The following is a 17,181-nucleotide window of genomic DNA, read 5'->3' on the forward strand; positions in this document are numbered from 1 at the left end:
AAGAGCAAAGGAATACAAGTGTTTGGTATGCTGCTTTTCTGACACGTATTTACATGTGTTTGTTCAAACTAGTGCTTAGGTGTCTGGTGGTGTTGAGTGGTTAGTGCTAGTGCCTGTTGAACTTGTTTCCTTAACTTTCATTTGCTTTTTGGTAAATGGATACACTGTTGATTGCTGTGAAGTTTGTAGTTTCTTTTCTTTTTTTCCTTTTTAATCTGTGGGTTTAAAGCAATTATCGTAAATTCTTAAGGAAGAATTACTGGTTTTTTCTTTTATGGTCTTGGTACAGGAAGTTGATATTTAACAGCAGTCAACAAGTATGCAAAATGTTTGAGATCACACCAGCTCTTGTGGATGTAACTTGATTGTATTTACGTGTTAGCACTTACATGTGCTATAAGATGAGGGAGTCATCGTTATGCATTTCCCCCTTTTTAATAGGATAATTTGGTTAAAACGATGACAAAGCCAAACAAAAGAAAACACAAGGTATGATAATTTGGTTAAAACGATGCCAAAGCCAAACAAAAGAAAACACAAGGTACCGCCAACTAGGTGGCTTAAAACACAAATGCATTGTCTCACAGTTCTGAGGCTAGACGTCTGAAATCAAGGTGCTAGCAGGACCATGCTCTCTCTAAAGGCTCCAGGGGAGGATCCTGCTTGGTCTCTACCTTCTGGTAGTTACCAGCAATCTTTGTCCTCTCTCGTCTTGTAGGTTCATCACTTCTATGTGTGCCTCTGCTGTCACATGATGTTCTCCTTGTGTTCTGTTTTCTCTCTGTGCATGTCTGTTTTCAAATTTTTCTCTTATAAGGACACTGCTCATTGGATTAGGGTCCACCCTAATTCAGTATGATCTCTTTTTAACTTGATTACATCTTTCCAAATAAGATCCAGTTTCCAAGTAAGGTGACATTCTGAGGTTCCAGGTAGACATACATTGTGCTGGGGGGGNAATCATAATTATTATGTGATAAAAATATATGAGCAAGGATCTATCTATCTATCTATATAGTGAAAATAATAGACAATGAGTGTATAATGAAAATAATGCATTCCCCTTAAATTACATTAAAAACCTTTATTAAACTACATGCATAGTTTCTAAGGCTGTCTCATGAATGTATCTGGTATAAGGGAACAATCCGAGACTTTGTGATTAGAGACAAAGTTGCCAAATTACTTTGTGATCTCAGGAAAATTACTAAACATCTCCCACACTTTATTTCATCATGGTTTTATGTTAGAAGATCACTGAACAACTTCAAGCAAACAACCTAAGTAGACCATCTCCTTTTTTGCTTTCATTTCATTTTATTTTATTTTATATTCTATTTTGTTTTATTATTTTAAAATTTATTTATTTTGAGAAAGAGACAGCATGAGTCGGGGAGAGGGAGGAAGACAGAGAATCCCAAACAGGCTCCACGATGTTAGCTTGGCAGTGTGGGGCTCAAACACACAAATCCGTGAGATCATGACCTAAGCTGAAACCAAGAGTCTGATGCTTAACAGACCTAGACACCTAGACCATCTACTTTAAATTGTTAGATTAGATTTTTCTTTTGTAACCAGTTTGTGAATTAGATACACAGTACATACCTCTAATGTATTTTTCTCCCTTTCTCTCTTTCCCTAAAGTATGAATACATTTTTTTCAGATAATTTATGGCTGTGATCATTAGAAGAATCAGATTTTTATATATAACCCTACAAGTCTGCCCCAATAGCAGCAGTTAATTCAGGCCTTATTTAAAAACAAATTTAATATAGAGTTCAGATATGACGTGTTCAAAAGAGTGTTAGAACTACACTGACACATGATCTTAGACAATGTGAGGCTGTTATGTGAGTCCGTTTCTTCTGTGTAAAATGGGAATGATAATGACTGTCTTACTGGGTTGTGAGGGGGACAGATTAAGTGCTCAGGTGCATAAGGTAGATAGCACATGTAACAAACAGATGATTGCTTCTTGGGGATATTAGGACTCCTTCAAGTGTATCTTCATTTAGAGAACAGGTTAGAATAAAAACATCATTTATATACACTATAACACATATGGCATTATCTCAGACTCTCTGCAGCTTGGGTTCCACATATGATTTACATTCAGCCAACTAGGTGCATTTATCTGAAATTTGAAAGATAGATTTGAGGTGATATCACACTTTTATGCTTTCTTCTGGTAAACAAGTTCTTAAAATTGTGTATATGAATGTGTGTGTGTGTGTGTGTGTGAGCGCACACATGTGCATGTGTGCATTATTAGGATCACTACTTTGTTGATTTAGTACTTAAATAAAGCCAACTATTTTCCAGGTTCTGGTAGCTGCTTGATGTTGGTACATCTCTCTTATACAGTGACAGGACTATTCAAACATGGGTGATAAATGATGACAGAGAAATACAGAGTTCTTTGGGAGCACAGAGAGGAAACAAAGTTTTAAAATTCCAATTAAAAACAAAAGACAAGATAAACAATGTCCTCAAAATCAAATAAACTCATTTTCGGGATACCAACAAAAATGAAGTAACATATGTGTGCTTAAAACTATAAAATTAACTCCAAGCTCTAGTGTCATTTATTAAATGGAAAAGGACTAAAATGTTTTAGAAATAATTGTAAAGTCAATAAGCTAATTTTGTTATTAATGTTAATGATTTTCAGATTATACAATTAAAATCTCAAAATTTGGCAATATTAGTCATTTTGAGGGAGCCACAGTTCATTTGCAGGTGGACAATAACTGAATATGGATTTTAATATATAATAAATCACCTTAAACACACTTTAAAATCTTTAACCCAAATGATTAGCTATAGTACACTTATACAGACGTTTATTTTTTTTCATTTTGTAAATAACTAAATAAAAGCAAGAGTACATTTTTAATGGATAATATAAACAGGTAGTGATAGAGAGATATAGTTTGAATATCTCTACTATAATCTTATTACCTTGATGTATACATATATATAAAATAAGCCATGTTGGTATATTTGGAATGACTTATATTTATTGAGTAATTATTATACGTCAGTATGTATGATAGGTGTTATTTACTATAAACATGCAAACATAGCAATTATGTAGGTAATTACTAAGGTAGGGTTCAGTTTCCTCATATATAAAAGGGAAAAGCATAATACTAGCTTCTCATGGAGATCTTTTGAAAAAAAAGAGTAATTGTCTGAGCTCACACAGTAGGTAACTGGTGAGTGATTTGAAGATTGTCAATACAAAGTTTGAGCTCTAAGTCAATACATATCACCATTGAAACATCTAGGTAACACAATGACACTGATCAAAAAATTTAATCAATCCAGACATATTGAGTTGAAAATGTCTACTGACAATCAGCATCCATTGCCACCTACTTTGATATTCTCTCTAGATCTCACAGTCCTAAAGCCTAAAAATCTATATTTCCCTGGTCATGACAGTGGTAAGTCAGATTTAGTTTCTGCCAGTGAGATGCACTGACATGAGCTTTGGAAGGCGGAGGAGGTACAGAGGACCTTCCACTGGCAGCAGGGGAGATTGATTTGCACATTCCAATAGATGGGAGTTTTTGTCAGGCCAAACACAAGTACCACTACCTAGCCATACCCAGGTTTTGAGACAGCCCAAACAGCAGTAATTTCTTGTATCTTTCTGACCACTGGGGGGCAGCAGCCACTTCCTGGTCTCTTGACTGGATGTACTCTGAAGCTATTACCCGCAAAACTACTTTTCCAGCCCTTCCAATGTTCATCAACCCTAATTTCTTATACCTCTTACTGCTCAAGATACTTGGAATATCTTATTTTTTCCTGTATTTAACCCTTAATGATGCATGTATATTTAAAAAATAAATGCTTAAATGGCTGCTAGAACTGACTATTTTAATATCATATACTCATTTCATCATGACTCTTCCCTCTCTCATAGATTAGTGGTAGCATGTTTAATCTTGTTCAGCATTACAATTTGACTATAATTTTTTTTGTTCCCCAAGTATAAGAACAATATGGTACAATTATATGAATATGTGAGGCTCAAATTGACTATAAATTTAATGTTTACAGCATGATCCACCAATACCTATCAGCAATCAAAAGTTCCAAGGGTAATTCTCTGCAACTCTCAAATACTTCAAAAAGGCAATTTCCTTTTCTCAATTCTCATGGGTAAATGGCATACAACCTTTTATATATAACTACATGTTAAGTTTTAGTAATATACCAAGTGAGATTTAAGTTTATTCAGATGTGGTATTCATAAATCAATTTGAAAAAACTCTGTATATTATGGAAAAGGCTGATTGACATGCACTACTTCTAAATATCTAAGATTACCCAAAGGAGATCTAAGCCAGTTTCAACCTTTACTAATAATTTCAAGGTTGTGGGTCGTGCGGGACAAGAGAAGCAGGCAGGTGTTTTGGACCTCCAATCTAACCCTCCCTTCAGCTTTTATGTTTTTCTCGTGACTTGTTGTGGCCCAGTTAAGAGACATGGTTTCTAAATGGGAAGCACAGTCCCTTCACACAGACTTGGAGGTTCCGATGAGCCTCCATGAAACACCTCCATTTTATTCTCTCATAGATGCATGGTATATCGGGGTATTTTCTAGGGAGCCATCCACCATCAAGCCAGTCTGGTTTAACACAAGCAATTTTAGATGGGCCAGGTATGTTAAATGTTCCATAGATAAGGATTCCCCCCGTTAGCAAAGTATGCATATATATATGTATACATATAAGTATAATTTACGTGTGTGTGTGTGTGTGTATTTTAACTCCAGGAGGTCTGTCACTAACATGTGACAAGGAAATTAAACTGAGTCTCCTGCTACCCTTCTCCTGGGAGTATCCTCTACTCACACTGGGCTAATCTTTCATTAAATGTTTAAAGTTGTAGCCTATTATTCAATAGCTGAATTTTAAGACATATGTATTTCAAATAACATCTTTTAAATATAAATGATCCACATTAGTCTTATGAAAACAGATGTGAACTTGATTTCCCCAAATTTACTAATAGTGATCCTTTCTTATGGGGCCTAAGTAAAATTATTTAAATTATTTTGCATATTCTATCAAAATAAGTAAAATTTAAACATCTACCAAATTATATGCAGGTGAATAGTCATGTGGTCTTCTCTTATGAAATAAACAAGAGATATTTCATGTCTATTCCTTTCTAAACATTGATTTTTATCTTTTATTTTATTTCCCTGGTAAGAAGAAAGTAGATGGCTAGTCATTGATCTGAAGCCTTTTTGGCATTGTAACTTACATTGGCCGAAGCTAGTTCTTAACAGTGACACCTTTTAATATATTACAGGAAATAATAAATTGGACATAGTATTCTAGTTCAGTTTTCTTAAGTGGGGAGATGATTTTTTTCTATAAAAATATGCTTGAGTATGCTGTTTTAGGAAGAAAGTCATGATGAAGTTCTACTTTAAGCAAAAAAATCTGATTATTAATGCTATTTTCTCAAGCAGTAATTGACTGCTGGCACAAATATCCTGAGACTCTCATTGGGTTTAATTGGCTTCATTTATTTATTTATTGTAAAGAGTGTACACTTTCATGATAGCATGGTGAGCTACTATAAAATGAATGTTAACTCTCATCTTCAGACAAGTTTGTCCAAATTCCTGTCTGCTATTTCTGACAGGTAATTAATGAATAAACGATTCTAATTGATTTGGACAACTATCCACTTTTAATGTCCTACTTTTTAAAGTAGAAAAGCAAAATAACAAACAAACACAAACCCACACAACTAAATGATAGGTGGGCCTGTAATATGTTTTTTCCTTTCTTTTTCTTTTCAGCTAGTAAATGACTGACCTATAGTATTTCTTCTGAAGGTTCTATTTTCTTATGTTGTTTTCAAAATGGGTTAGAATTCCATCTGTTTGGCAATCTTTATTTTTAAACATCACAAAAGAAAGCTCCAGTGCAGTGAAAGGTTATGCTGGCCTTCCAGCCCACTGCTGAGTCCCGCAGGAGTTACCTTTCTTTGTGTGCTTTCTTTACGCTTTATAGCACGGAACGAACTAACTAGCCTCTAACCAAGACTAATCAGAGATCTTAAAAACCTTGGGTTGTAAGCAGTTCCATTCAGTTAATTTATGTGAATCTGTAAATATTCACAAGTGTCCATGCTTTTCTCTTCTCTTTTTTAATGTTTATTTTTGAGAAAGAGTGTGTGTGAGTGGGGGGTGGAGGGGTAGAGATAGAGGTAGACAGAGGATCTGATGCAGGCTCTGCACTAACAGTAGAGAGCCCAAGGTGGGGCTCGAACTCAGGAACTGAGAGATCATGACCTAAACCGAAGTCTGTCGCTTAACGGACTGAGCCACCCAGGGGCTCCAGTATCCATGCTTTTCTTAATTGTGTTAAAAATTCCAGACACATTGCCTTAGAAAACTGCTTGCAATTTTGGCTCTTAGCAATACCAAGTTTGTGACCTTATAGTCCACATCTCTGAAAGTATCCCATTATTTTTGTCCTTTGATCATTTTATTTCCAAAATTATACTAATTTGTAGCCTCATATTAATATATACTCACTCAAGGGGCACCTGGGTGGCTTAGTTGGTTAAGCATCCAACTCTTGGTTTCAGCTCAGGTCATGACCTCGTGGTTCGTGGGGTCAAGCCTCGTGTCGGAGCCTGCTTGGGATTCTCTCTCTCCATCTCTCTCTGCTCCCCACCTGCTCTTTCTCTGCTCTCTCTCAAATAAATAAATAAACATTTAACAATATATATAAATATACTCAGAAATTTTTGCTAATGTTTATTTCATATTATTTTAGTATGTTGCTTAACTTAATTTGCCTTTTTAAAAGAACTTCCTCGTTGACATATGAGAATTAGCTATACTTTTCTTCTGTAACATCTAAGTCACATTTCAGTCTTATGGTTATATTACTTTTATGAAAGTAATTGGAAATATTTCATTGGGCTTTATATTGTGTTTTTTGTCATGCAATGTATACTGTTAGCAATTAGTCCAACCACTATAATGGCTCAACTAATGGACCAGTGATACCTGAATATATACTATTTATTCACAGAATTCTTTTATCAAACCTTTTATCAAAACTAAAGGCTTAGAAAAAAATGTCTAGGTTATACTGTGTTTTCAATGATACTGGAGTTGTAAGGTATGGCCTTTGAGTAGATGCATTACCAGAAGTCAGAATACAGTTCACATCTAATATGTAATAACCCTTCAGTGACATTTTTAAAGGAAAGAGTAATCTTGAAGAATTTTGCTGATATGATTACCATTTTAACTTTACTGCTTGAAAAAAATTCTCTCATAAGATGACTTTCTCTATAGGTGAAAATGTCAGATAAATGTCATTTTAAGCAGCTGCCTAAGCAGTAATGATGTCTTCTTATTTTGAACTCTAAATTAAAAAGAGTCTCTCTTTATTCCTGACTATTAAAAGTTAAATAAGCTTTACCAGAAGTTTCAGCATCTCGTTATTACTTTTAGTGAGAATGTTGAATATGTTCTTTCTAGCAATGACTCCAAACAATTATAGCAGGACTCTTTAATTATGTTCCTCACTCAACACCTAACATGTGTACCTGTAAAAGAAATACTTTTGGTTCACAGTAACTATTCTTAACCAGGCAAGCTACCAACACTGTGCTTTACAACGTGAGTCTTAGGGCTTAAGTAGAAATTACTATGGATATGATTTGAATCTCAATTTTATCATGGTGTTGATTATAAATGGTTATGTATAGGAGTGAAAATTAGTGGTTTTTACTTAAGCTTTGTAGGTAAACTCAGATCACAAAATTATAGATGTAATTTGAGTCATCAAAAAGTCAGTAGGTTTTATATTAATAATTTTGTTTTGCAAATCCATAGTCTCAGAGTGCTCTAGGCATTCATTCTTCACTTGAGGGCTGTGCCTTTGAAAGACATAATTTGGAATAAAATGGTGCAATTGGAAGTATACACAATTGTAGGTGTACATCACTTGAAACAAAGTCTTTATTTATAATCCAGAATTCGTTAACAAAAATGTTTTTAAAGTTAATTCAATGAAACCAACTCATAGGAGCTTGGGACTATTTAGTGAAAGCACTCACACACAAGTGTGCTGTAGAAAAATATGTTGATATTTAAGATACTAACATTGGAAAGCTTAAAAGATAATCACAGGAAGTTGTATAAGAAGGAAAGAAGACATAAAATAGGACAAAATTTGGCAAGAATATGATAAAAGTGTTTTGGCAAATACACTGTAATATCTCAAATATGCAGAAAATACAAATATACAAAAGAGATCCATTTATTAAATGTTTATCATATACCTGGCATTAACGCAGAACACTTTGTGATACATTATTTTATTTGTCCTCATAATGAAAAGATCAGTGAATGTTAATCTTGTTTTCATATAAAGAAACTGAGACTCCTGGAAGTAAATAACTTACTCAAGATCATATCACAATCAGTAGTACATACGGGCTTTGAATCAAGTGTTGTCTGACCAAAAAGCACTTTGCTTCCTGGAGTATTCTGAATATTCAGCTGAGCTTTTACTGAATAACCAAATCTCTGACTGTGTGTGTCCCTTGTTATCTTATATTTGCTTTCCTTCCCACCCCCAAATACTTGATTTTGGTTAGTGCTGTATTGTATTCCATTCACTTTTCACCAAGTGAAAAGTTCCTTTCAAGGAGAAAGACAGCCAAAGAATTATGGCCTTACAATGAGCACCCCCAAACTTCTAGAAATCAGAATTGCAGACCTACATAAGTTTGCTACCATATTGAATCACTTTGGTTTAAGGAGATGCTTGGTAGGGCTGAGAGTACTAAAATCATTTTGTCACTTGCATGTTAAGATTTTTTTTTTTTACAAATAGTTTATTGTCAAGTTGGTTTCCATATAACACCCAGTGCTCATCCCCACAAGTGCCCTCCTCCATGCCCATCTCTCTCCTCCCCCCGACACCCATCAGTCCTCAGTTTGTTTCTCAGCATTCAAGAGTCTCTCATGGTTTGCCTTTCTCCCTTTCCCCCACTATTTCCCCCCTTCTTCTCCCCCATGGTCCTCCGTTAAGTTCCTCCTAATCCTCCTGTACGTGCAAACATATGGTATTTGTCCTTCTCTGCCTGACTTATTTCGCTCAGCATAACACCCTCGAGTTCCATCCATGTTGCTACACATGGCCAGATTTCATTCTTTCTCATTGTCATGTAGTATTCCATCATGTAGATAAACCAGTGGTGATGAGCACTCGTTTAGAAATTCTTTTTGTAAATTCGTTTTTACATCATTTACTCTTTAACACATTATGAACTCCATTAGAACCCTATCATTTATCCCACATCAACCTCATATTATGGCTTTCAAGACCTTCCCCTTGTCCATATTTAAATTGCATAACATTTCCATTTACTCTTTTTTGATCCAATTTCTTTCTTTCAAGTTCCGTATCTCTCTTATCAGGATCTTCATTCTGAGATGGTTCTAACCTCAAGTATCTTCCCATCACTTTCCTGTGTTACTCAACCTGACTTCAGAGAGGCACATTTATAGGAGGTAAGAAAATACTCCTAAACCCACATGCTAATTATTTCCAATTGTAAAGCTATGTAGTTCATATTACTGCTTCTAGGAAACTCTATTTGCAAACCTGGCATTAAAAGAATATACACATTTTCCCAGATTCTGATTGAATGACTAGATTCTCTTTCATATCCTTTAGTAGGTAAAAATTTAGTTTGTCAGGAAATCAGACTTTTGAGATCTGAATTATCCCTTTATGTTTTATATTTTATTGGATTTCATGTTACTTCATATTTATGTTACAAAACAGTGAATTGCAGTTGAGCCAACTAAGTTTACCTATATTAATAATTAATCAAAATGTTTTCATTGTGTCTGTTTTTTATGTATATTAAGTAGTCATATGTTTATGCATTTTAAGACTTACATATATAGATTGAAGGGGTCTTCTTCTCTGTGAAACAGATTCTCTCTTCTATTGCATGAGACTGTGAGTGCCCAGTTGCCAGGTTAGAAAAGATGTCTTTACCTCTTTGTATCTTACTGGCACTTTTCCTCCTGTAGAAAGAGAACACTGAACAATGCTTGTTGGATGAATCAGATTAAGCATTCCTTAATTTATCTGAAATAGAGTAGCAGTGAAGTAAATATCACTAGAAAAGTACAAAATGGAATAGTGACTGCAAAAGTCAATACACTGTACTAAAAATGGAAACTATCAGACAGACATTCCAGTCCTTGCAATTAAAACAATATTATCTTGTGGTCTACTGAGAAAAATGAAGGAATTTTAAATTGCTTTTCTGAAACTAATTTGCAAAAAAAAAAAAGGGCATTTAAGGATCGATCATTATTAGTTTGCTATATTATGGTAAAATACAGCAAGGTAAAAGAACTGGTAAGATGGCAAGTTCATTTTTTCTTTAAACTTAATATGTAAAGTAAATTGCATAAACTGAGGAATAGTTCATTGAGGAAAAGCCTGTTGTTTTATTGCCCAGCAGAGTCCATAATTGAAATAGTCATGATGCAACCAAATACTCTGTAAATAGCTATTACATTACGGAATTAGGATGAAATATATTGATCAATATCTTACTAACCAGAATAGTGATTGTCGATTTTCTTGTCAGAGAATTCAACGTATTTAGTCCGATATTATATCTGGTGGACCCATATTTTTAGAAGGAGGAAAAGCTACTTCAAAAGATTGCCTTGCCAGTCAAGGTTATATTTGCTATCTTTTTTTTCCTCTGAGGTAATTGCATGATGAAATTATGTGTGAAAAGAGAATTTTCAGCTACTACCTTGAATAAAGGTTGGGGAAAGGTTATGTTTAGCATAGCTCCATTTCCAGCACATTGTTGCCCTATAGGCAGAATAATCTGATTTCACTTCTTTCCTGATTCCAACAGAGTACCGAATCCTCAGTCTTTCAGTGTATTTTTTGGTCTATTTCCTCATTGGTATCGCATTCCTTCCCCTGATTTTGTGGATAAATAAGATAATATGAATTCAATGATTTGACCATTCACTTACTATTTTAAAAATGCCCTTTCCATTCCCACACTTGCATTTCTCTTACCATTAAATACTTTTAAGTGATATTTTATTTTTCTCATTAAACTTCTAAATTGATCTTTTCTGAAGTGTTGCTAAGTTTGATTCAGGAGGAGAAAAATCAAATTCTCCAGTTTGGTTTTTGTTTCAGTGGAATGATATTGTACTGGTGTGGTATCAAAATCTAGATCAATGAATTACTTTTTAATTAATATTGATACATCACTTTCTATATATGAATCAAACATCTAGTTTTCCATTTACTTATTTATTCATATGTGTGCTACATATTCTTTGCTATGTACCAGCCATTGTTTTACAAAGACCATTGATAAAATGTTTTTTTAAAAGCTAGGGGGACCATCTGAGGAACATGTTACAAAATACCTTGAGATTGACAGGTACATGCTCTACCAACTGAGCCAGCCATACACTCCTAACAAAATACCTGATCAGTACTTAAAAACTGTCTAGATCATTAAAAATAAGAGAAATTTGAAAAGCTGTCACAGTTAAGAGGAGCCTAAAGAGATAGAATGACCAGATGCAGTGTAGTCTCCTGGATAAGATCTGTAACAGACAAAGACATTAGGCATAAAGTAAGGAAATCTGAATAAAGTATGGGCTTTAGTTAATAATATATTGATATTGTCTCACTATTTGTCACAAATGTACCATACAAATGCAAGATGTTAATAATAGAGGAAACTAAGTATGGGGTATATAGGAATTCTCTGTTTGATCTTGGCAATTTTTCTGTAAATCAAAAACTGTTCTAAAAAAATGAAAAGCTGGAAGGAGTCTTAGCTCTAAACTCCTTGTCATTTTACAGAGGAAGAAACTAAAGGCCATGGAAGTTGTAAAACTTGCCTAGGGTGAGATAGAGCTTATCAGTAAAAAATCCTGGAACCAAAAGTGATATATTCTTTGGGATAACTTACAATGAATTAATTGCACCATTGAAATACATATTAATGCTTATAGGAAAAACACCTCGAGTATGTATTTTTTATTCCTTGATTTCAATGGCATATACTAACTAGGTCCAGTAGTATCTTTAACTAGTAGTTTCTCTCCATGGTTTAAATTGATGGCTAAGTTAATGGCATTGTCTGTGGCCCCTAGACCCTTTCTGGCTGCCCTTTCTTGTCTTGGTCTCTATCAGTAACCCACTTTCATGCTTTTTTTTTTTTTTTTTTGCCTCTGCATAACTGATATTTCTAACACTGGATCCGATTTATTTACTAAAAAATTTTAATTTCTTGCTTTATTGATGTCTTTGACACTTTATTACAATATCATTAAAGTGTTTTGTACAAAGTTACAGAAAACTTTCTTGTGTACTATATTATGTCTGAGCTTCACTGAAATGAACAAAACCAAGGTAGCAGGTAACAAAACTAAGAAAGAAAAATTTTACTTACGTACATATATATATTTAAAATATTTGAGCCAATATATCTGGTTACAAGAAGATATTAAAAACAAAAGACGATAATCTCTTCATACACACCTGTGGTGTCTAGGTAGTCTTGTTGCTCCATGTAAATGGCATCTGGCACCTATCTGAGGTATGGAAGAACCCAACAAATATATTGAGACTGTTGTTTGTAGGGGATGATAATACTTGAGGGAGGCTTCCAGGCTTCCTGTTTTACATTATTATTTAAAATAATACAAGGAAATGCATGAAGTGCTTGAATAAATGCAAATAAAGCTAGATTTGGTTGTGAGTAAAAAGAAGAACCAGCCACAGGCTAATGAAGTAAAACACCCAAAGTATTTAAGAGTCACTAGAGTAAGTTGGGGGAATGAATTATTTTTACAGATTTTACTATTTTGGCAGGAGTAACAAAACTTCTTAAGTCTGCCAGTTCAAGATGTACGATGAAATTGTAGAAATTAGACTTTACCCGTATGCAATCAAATCTTATTTTAATTAACGGAAAGTATTCCAACACAGTTAAATCAAGGTTTAGGTATAATAAACACTGTAAAGCTGATGGAGAAGAGTAGTATGGACAATAGTCACAGTACTATGGTAAAAGGTTTACTCCAGTAAGGACGCAGTATATTAAATCTATACCTATCTCAAGAGGCTTTTTATGTGAGAAAATAATGTGGATAGATTGTATTGCTTAAAATGGCCATTTGAAGATGAAATCTTTTAATGTTTTGCAGGGAGTATAATTAGAAAAATATTACCATATGTTATTAGAACTATAGTCAGATAAGAAGAACTGTGAAAAAGTCTGTGCCAAAGTCCTAGAAATATGATAAAATTAACAAATGGAGACAGTATAATTCTGAAAGGAGCAGGAAGGCAAAGCCACATTTCCTGTCCACAGCTGTTTTTACCAGAGTTAAGAAAGTGGTCACAGGCAGGTGGGTGGCCAAAAAGTCACCATCTTGAGCAGGAGGAGGGAGTGAGAACTTTTGTGGAGTTATGGTAAAGGATTTCTTCCTTCTACTTACCTTTTCATCCAGCATGGATTTTCAGTTTTTCTCCCTTGACAAGCAAAAAACAATAAGGATGTGTATAAAGCTTTTTATCCCGCTGAAAATTGTTGGACAGAACTTTTCAGAGACATCTGGTCTCACTTATGTAGTAGAGTGACAGAAATATTCAACATTTGCAAGCATCTTAGAAAATAAGATACATAACAATTTACACTCTGTCTCTCCTCTTTGTGTGTGGGTGGGTTTGAATTTACTGATTTAGGTGTAGATAGCTTCAACAGGTTTAAAGCTAAAGCACTGTTAAGTTCCAAGTCTGTGAAATTTCCTTGATAATAAAAAGAAAAACTGGAAAAAAGAAACTTGTGGTAATTAAATATCTTATCACACCACAGTTTTATGCTAATCAGATTTTGGGTCTTTTATGAAGAACTTAGTGGTTATCCCTCTTCACTTAAATCATTGTGATAATTGTCCCTTTAAAACGTACAGATATTGGGGCAACTGTGGCTCAGTAGGTTAGGCATCTGACTTCGACTCAGGTCATGATCTCACAGTTTGTGAGTTCAAGCCCCTCCTTGTTGGGCTCTGTGCTTCTGATTCTGTGTGTGTCTCTCCCTCTGCCTCTCCCCTGCTCACGCTCTGTCTCTGTCTTTCAAAAGTAAATAAACATTTAAAAAAACCTATAAACTTCTACTGTGATAACAGCTTCAGCAGCCATGAAACAGTAGAATCTAGGATTTGCCATGTTGAGCCTTTGCCCCATTTTTAGAGCCAGTGACTTCATTTCTCTCCTTTATTCTGTTAATAGACTTTCAAGTAACTTAGGTATTTGAGACATTACTTTTAAGTTACAGAAGTGGGTGAAATCATAGAATTAACACTTTGAGAACTACCTTTTCTAGATTTGCCCCCAAACCCTTTCTGCGTGAGGCAGATCTAAATAAAAATCTAAAAGCAGCTTCTCAGAGAATCACTCATGCTTACACTGGAAACTGAAAAAAAAAAAAATGTAGATTCTGGTTAAGCACCATGCAACAGAATATTTTTCCATTTCTTTGTGTCTTTTTCAATTTCTTCCATTAATGTCATATAGTTTTCTGATCTTTCACCTCCTTGATTAAATTTATTCCTAAGTATCTTATTGGTTTTGATGCTATTGTGAATGGGATTATTTTCATTTCTTTTTCAAATATATCTTTGTATGTATAGAAACACAGCAGATATCTGTATGTTCATTTTACATCCTACAACTTTGCTGAACTTGTTCATTGGTTCTAACAGTTTCTTGGTGGAGTCTTTAAGAATTTTTACATGTCAAATCAAATTGTTTGCAAGCAAAAACAGTTGTACTTCTTCCTTTCCAATTTTGCCAGGTGCTATTCCTACATCTGTTGAGAGGATCATATTATTTTTATTCTAATATGGTATATCCCATGTATTATTAATTAATTAATTAATTAATTAATTAATTTAGGTTGAGTCATCTTTGCATCCCAGGGATGGATCCCACTGGGTCATGATGTACAATCTTTTAATGTGTAGTTGAATTGGGTTTATTAATATTTTGTTGAGAATTGTTGCATCTATATCCATAAGGGATATTGGTCATTAGGTTTTATTTTTCTTTTTGTGTCTTTTTCTGGCTTTGGCATCAGGGTAATATTGGTGTCATACAATAAATTTGGGAATGCTTCCTCCACATCAACTTTTTGGAAGTGTTTGAGAAGGATGGTGTTACTTCTTTTTTAAATAAATGGTAGAATTCACCTGAGAAACTATCTAGTCCTAGGCTCTTTACTGGGAGGTATTTGATTACTGACTTATCTCCTTACTCATTATCATTTTGTTCATACTTTCTATTTCATCATGATTCAGTTTTGGTAGGTTGTATGTTTCTAGAAATGTATCCCATTCTGCTACCATATACATTTTGTATAGAAGTCTTTTATGATCCTTTATATTTCTGGGATTTTATTTATTTTATTTTTTTAACATTCATTGATTTTTGAGAGACAGATAGACAGAGTGCAAGCTGGGGGACAAAGAGAGAAGGAGATACAGAATCCAAAGCATGATCCAGGCTCTGAGCTGTTCTCACAGATCCCAATGCGGGGCTTGAACTCATAAACCATGAGATCATGACCTGAGTTGAAGTCAGATGCTCAACCAGCTGAACCACTCAGGTGTCCCAATAGTTCTGTGATTTTAATTGTAATTTCTCTTTCATTTCTCATTTTGTTTTGAGTCTTTCTTAATCTAGCTAAAGGTTTGTCAATTTTGTTTTTCTTTGCAAAAAAACAGCTCTTCGTTTTTTGTGGGGGTTTTTTGATCCTTCCTTTTGTTTTTCTGGTCTTTGTTTCATTTATTTCTGCCTGTATCTTTGCTATTTTATTCCTTCCGCTAACTTTGGGCTTAGATTATTCATCTCTTTTTAGTTCCTTAAGCTATAAAGTTAAGTGCTTTCTTTTCTCTTAATGTGTTTATTTGCTATAAGCTTTTGTTAGGTCTGTTCTTGCTGCATTCCCTAAGTTGTGGTATGCTGTGTTTCCATTTTCATTTGTCTCAAGATACATTTTTTTAATGTTTATTTATTTATTATTTTGAGAGAGAGAGAGAAAAAGAAAATAACCCATGAGTACAGGTGAGCTGTAGAGAGGCAAAGAAAGAGAGGAAGAGAGAGAATCCCAAGCAGGCCTCGAGCTGTCAGCACAGAGCCTGATGTGGAGTTCCAGTCTCACAAACTGTGAGATCATGACTTGAGCTGAAATCAAGAAACAGATGCTTAACCAACTGAGCCACCCAGGTGCCCTTCTCAAGATATTTTTTTTTTATTTCTCTTTTAATTTTTTTCTGAGTCCCATTGTTTGTTCATGTAGCATGTTGTTTAATCTCCACATATTTCTGAACTTTCCAGTTTTCATCCTGTTCCTGATTTCCAGTTTCATACTATGATAGTCAAAAAAGATAATTGGTATGATTTCTGTCTTCTTAAATAAGTTCAGACTTATTGTGATATATAATCTATCCTGGCCTTCCACAAAGGCTTGCTTGTTCATTGTAATTGTTTAAGGCTGTGTTCTCCAGGGGGTTTCTAGACCCCAGACAACAGAAGGTAGAGCTAGTACTCTGGCCACTCCAGGGTCCACAGCCACGACTGAGGTCTGTGTGCCTGTTACTCAACATAAGGGTGAGCAAGATTCCTCTCAGGTCTCTGTACTATCCCACAGCTTCCATAAAGGCACTTTGTTCATGGCCAGATGCCAAATTGTTATTCTTGATGGAGGGGTAAAAGCAAGGGAAGACTTATTTAGTTATGTTGCTGGTGTCACTCCTCTGATATTCTTTGGCTTCTGGCTATAGGCAGAAGATATCCTCTCAGGTTCTAATTGTATTCCAAGATAAAGTCTCCAGGAAGATATCTCTAGTTAGGTGGCTTACTCATATAATACTTTTTAATCTCCTGGAATTGCACATATATGTCACTTAACATTTTATTGTTTACTTTCACATATATATGCTTTTTATCCTTCACAATGAATTCATACGGTAGATGTCGTCATTATACACTATCTATCTATGTGTGGCTTCTCAGGATCAGAGAGACTGATTGGCTTACTTA

The sequence above is a fragment of the Crocuta crocuta genome, unplaced genomic scaffold (genome assembly GCF_008692635.1).
Source record: "Crocuta crocuta isolate KB4526 unplaced genomic scaffold, BGI_CrCroc_1.0 scaffold154, whole genome shotgun sequence".
NCBI classification, from domain to species: Eukaryota; Metazoa; Chordata; class Mammalia; order Carnivora; family Hyaenidae; genus Crocuta; species Crocuta crocuta.